Raw genomic sequence first — 5,250 nt, 5'->3', positions numbered from 1 at the left:
TTTGTTATGTTCAACAAAGCTTTCATAAAAGGATTTCGTTAAGTTTCTCATGATTCCTCGGCAGTACAGATAGAGATTTTAAAAGATTTTCAAAATATTGATTTTGAATGGATGTTAGCCATGCTAAAGTACCCGTCTTTGATGAATGGTTTAGGGGAAAAAAGGCAGTTTCCTAACAAAAAATTGTAGCACCTTGTGTGTAAGTTATCTTTTAAAATTTCGTTCCAAGTAGGAACTTGATTCTGAAAAGAGTTTGGATAGAGGTGAAAACAGGGACTCTGGATACTGTGAGATAGCGTCTGTGGAAACACGGCTAGTTCTCTAGAATGAGAAATGCAACCTTAATTGAAAAACCTTTTGCGGAAGCAGTTGTGAACCCAAATGATTTCAAAACATTTTAAATCTTTACTTGATTCAGAAGATTGATTAAATACATGCAAAGCATCTATAAGAGCATACTGGAGGGAAAACCTGTTTATTTCCAATTGATTACTGTAAGTTATTTATTTATTTTTACATGCTTATGTTTTAATTATCTACATGAACAATTCACAAGCATCTACCTCAAATATTAATGATGATAAAAATCTTATTTTATTTTTAGATGAAAAAGATGTTTCTTTCTTACTTAAACTAAATAAAAAATCTGATGATATATTTCCTGTTGGTAAAGAAAAAATAGAAGAAATATACAGAGATATAGATTATAACTGTAGAAATAATATAGAATTTGATTCTGTAGGAACTAGCAGAGAAATAAGAAAAGTAGAAGATATTATAACTAAACATACAAATATACAAGAAGAAATCTCAGAAGGATTATTTAAAGGATACATAAGTAAGAAAGGTCAACCTATAATTTTTGAAGAATTATTAAAATATAAAGAATATTTAAAAGTGTTCAAAAGATTGAAAAATATTGATATAGGGCCTGATTGATAAATTCTTAAAAATATAAGATAGATCTTGTAAATAATTTCATTAAGGGCAATATAGTACTTTTAATAAGAAAGGCTAGTGTGGAAAATAGGAAGAATTTTCCAGCTAGCTATTGTTAAAGTTATCCCTGGTCCGCCACCGAATGGGAGACATCGTTCGTCCACGTTTCTGCAAAATTTTCTGATATTCTGCCACATAATGAGAACAATCTTCATTTTTTTTTTTTTTAATTCTTGATAAGAAAATATTAGTAGGAGAAAAAACATAGGCTTTCTGTCTGCCGTCAGCGGAGAGACGGTCGGAGAGTCTTAAGGTTTTTCTGGCCCCCATGTCTCAATCCTGCACACTTTAGAGGGAAAAAATGTGAAGAAAAGAAAAGCACTGCAGAGAGAGGGTGAGAACGGCGCGGAATAAGAAAGAGTTGTGGCGGACAAAATGGGAGTGGTGACACCTCTTCAGAATTGGATTCCAGAAGATGATCTTTTGCTTAAAAACGCTGTCGAGGTATAACCCTTTTGAGCACCATGTGGTTGTGTTCAAGTTTTTTCTTCTTTTTCTTGTTGCTGTTGGTTTTGTTTGTAGATTCATTTTCGTGTTGATTTTAAGTTCATTTAAGTTTAAGTGGAAAAATGAAGTCTTGTCTTTAAACTGGAATTGGGTTGTTAATGTGTTTGCTGTTCAATTGAAAATTTTACCTTGAATCTTGTTATTTGATTAATTTAAAATCTCTAATCTCTAGTTTATATGTGGTTTTGGTATGTCCTTGGCTTTCTTTTGTTGCTTGAAATATTTGAATTGATAGCTCGAAGCTTTTCATTGTTGATTTTATTTTTGTACATCGATTTTCGGGAGATATAAATAAAATTTATGTATGTAAGGTCTTAACCCATATAAATGATTATAATTGAGGTTTGAATGAAATTGGAATTGGCATATTTATGAAGAATAATCTGTGGAATTCAGTTTTGTACTTGTAGAAATACCCGATATCCAGAAACCTAACATGGTGAATAGAAATGGGACGTTCTGAGATTGTAATTCTATTTATATTTGGTTTAATAAGATCGACAAGGAAGGCGCATGGAGAAATTTGGTGTTGCAGGAATTTTTATTGCGTTATTATTTGGTCGTTGGAATCTGTTTTATATTACATGTCATGTTTGGAATGTCATCAGGGCGTATATTTAGTTTCAGATCCTGAGCTGTACCTGGGGGTCCACGTTTATAGATCTGCCAACGTGTCTGGGTTGGAGGCACTAGTATATGATTTGGCAAAACCGATGGGGTACATCCATAATTTACTTGATCGTAATAAATAAGTAGGAATTCATATATACTAGTGAAGCAGCGGCCTCTATCTCCGCAGCTGGTAACTTTGTAATCTCTTTGTTTGTCAAGAATACATTTTGTTTTGGAATGTTGTGCATCGTTTTACGGCTGGACAACATGAAAATCAATGTCTCTCGTTTAACTTAAAAAATTTGAGTCTTGTCCAGAGCCAAGATGAAGTCGAAGTTTAATCCACCCCACAAGCCTATACAAAAATCCATACAGAAAACTGCTTTATTAGGAAATATTAGGGATTGAAGAAACTGTTTAATTAAACTCTTTTAATGAAAATGTGTAATGAAAGTTTGTGTAATGATAATTCCTGGTAATGCCATTGTGACATCATCATCTCATCATTTTCTTCTGCTGCTGTAGGCTGGCGCTTCTTTGGAATCTCTTGCAAAAGGGGGAACTGCATGACCGTTGGTATTCTCTACTCTATGATCCAGTTGTTTCTGCAGTGGCATCTGCTCGCATGATTGAGCTGAATGTTCTGCTTCAACTCTACAATCAGGACCTAATTGGCCAGACAGTACAAAAGAGACAAAGTGCAGTTTAGGGAAGCTTAAAGCTGAAAGTATTCGTAAACGTAACTATGCTCTGCGTAAAAGAATTTTGGATGAATGACTTGATGCAATGGATATTTTATCTCTTGCTGAACCTGGGAATTCTATTTTTAGTTATGAGAATGAACATCCGTCTGCAGATTGCATTATTGAAAATCCAGTTTCAAATCCTTTTGGAATTAATGGTGATGCAGGACTTCAAGATCGTGTTGAAGATCTTCCCCTTTCTGGTAATAATGTGTCCTGGGGCTTTTGTCATACTATATAGTGTGTGCGTGAGTGTGTGCCCAGGGGATTTGGACAATCTAAAGAATTATCCATTTGTGACTTTTTTAAAACTGACTTTTTAGACATAGAAAACCCTGCTGTATTTGGTCAAACTAATCAGAATGGAGGAAATGTGCATACTGAATTCAGAGGCACATCATTTCCCAGTTTTGGCTATTTGCCTCCTCTGCCTCAAATGCCAACTTGGAGTACCATGCACCACATTTCTGCCACTTCTCTGCCCGTTCAGCTTGGAGAGAGTGGCCAGCAGACAGGAAAAGCATTTGTACCTACTGAGGCCGATTATGTGAATAATACAGATGCATCCAACTTAAAGAATTCGATTCCTAACATGAGAAATTTAATTCTTAGCCCGGAGGACGTTATGGAATTGACAAGTACTTTGTTTGACTTTACAAATGAGGAAGATCAGCTGTTATGGACGCTGATGGAAAAGACCAAATCGAGAAATTTTATATTGATGGTTTCAGTTCACTTTTATTGGATTCTCCTAACAATAGCGAGTTGCCTAATGTTGTCCCTCAGGCTCCCGATGCACATTTTACTTTTACTAGTGGTCCACATAGTGAAGAGTCAGGGAAGGAGCTGTATCAGAGTTCAATTATAGACGCAAAAACTCTCACCTGTTCGAACTGTGAAAGCTTTTGGTCCTGAATACCGTAATGGAGTCATATGCTGCACACTAAACACTGAGGACCCGGAAATTCCTAGCAATGATGATGTTTCTCTTCCCTTTTGTTTTCCCTCCCTGTCTAATTCCTCAGGGCCTCATTGGAGAGATCACGATGCTTATTATCTAATACCCTTTCTATGAAGAATTTCTCTAGCACTCAAAAAGCAAGTGGGGGGCAGATTCTGAGGAAGAGTGAACTAAAAGATTCTTGTGCTCCTTCTCTGATGATAGGATCGTAAAGACAATCAGACATGGGTGCCAATAATCGAATTGGTGGTTTTGGGATAAAATTTGAGTTGCCTAACAGTAGTACCCAACACTTCGCACTCAAGAATGCAAGAACTATTGAAGGCCCAAGTCATATCAGTTCAGTGCAGACTTCACAAAATATCTTGTACCTGGAGCTGTTAAGGAAGGTGCTACAAAGATTTTAGCGGGAAAGAATCTTGATTATAAATCGGCCGGTCATTGTCTAGATAAGCATTTTTATGGTCTAGACAGTGTTTGAAAATTTAAGAAAAGTATTAGTGGCAGTAAGAAGAAATTAGATACTAAAGCTACAGTTCCAACCAATGGAGCATTAAATGCTGAATCAAGTTTTGTAGTGCCTCCAGTCTCGCAACGAAATGAAAAGTCACTACTGTCGGATCAGGAAGAGCCTTGTTCTGAGAATGATTTGGATGTTCCCTATTTTTCTGATGTAGAAGCAATGGTAAGTGCATTCTTATTAGATTACGACTTCCTATGTTTTTTACCTGTATCTCAACTTTCCTCCTCCTTGATCACTTGCAGATCTTTGACATGAATTTGAGTCCAGATGAATTTGATCTACAGTTGAGCCAGGAAGGTAGGACTTACTTAATATTTATTTCTTATTCCCATGTTTGTGTCAAGAATACCGCTGCTAATTGAAATCTTTGACACAGTATCTGATATGCAGTTGAACTATACTGTACTTGAACTCATTCTTGATTTGGTATGTATTTTTAGGTGATTGCATTGTAGAATGATTAATTATGTCCATAAATTCATAGTTAAAAATGTCTAGATTGCTTCTAGAGAGCTGACTTTCCTGAATATTCATTTATTAAAGTTGCACGCATTTAAACCCGTGTTGTCTCCTTTTAGCTTAGTTCCAAAATCTTTTTCATAGAACTTGTTGTGGTTGCATTTTATAGTACTTCATTCCCCTAGTTGCGTACAGCCTTCTTTGCTTCTGTATTAATTGTAATTTTTTACAGTTGATTCTACTTGCTGATATTGCAGTTAAGCAATACAAACGTGATGAAACTAGGAAATCATTCATAAGGCTGGAGCAGGCTGTTGATGGTTATATGGTAAGAACCATTGCAGCTCAGGGAGCATTTGCACCTGAGGTATGACAGCACCCCCACTCCCGTACCCCCCCCCCCCCACCCCAACCAAAAAAAAAAAAAAAAAAAAAAAAAAAAAAAA

General features: G+C 35.8%; 1 long non-coding RNA gene across 1 annotated transcript; it reads left to right on the top strand.

Annotated features, from left to right (window-relative positions):
• The first annotated feature begins 1,065 nt into the window (after positions 1–1,065).
• On the top strand, positions 1,066–5,193 carry LOC111408913. Its single transcript, XR_002705380.1, has 4 exons — positions 1,066–1,443; positions 2,644–4,507; positions 4,588–4,642; positions 5,062–5,193. It is a non-coding gene; the product is annotated as an uncharacterized LOC111408913 (long non-coding RNA).
• Positions 5,194–5,250: the final 57 nt, after the last annotated feature.

Source organism: Olea europaea, chromosome 14 (genome assembly GCF_002742605.1).
Source record: "Olea europaea var. sylvestris chromosome 14, O_europaea_v1, whole genome shotgun sequence".
Lineage (NCBI taxonomy): Eukaryota > Viridiplantae > Streptophyta > Magnoliopsida > Lamiales > Oleaceae > Olea > Olea europaea.
This window is presented reverse-complemented; position numbering and strand designations above follow the sequence as displayed.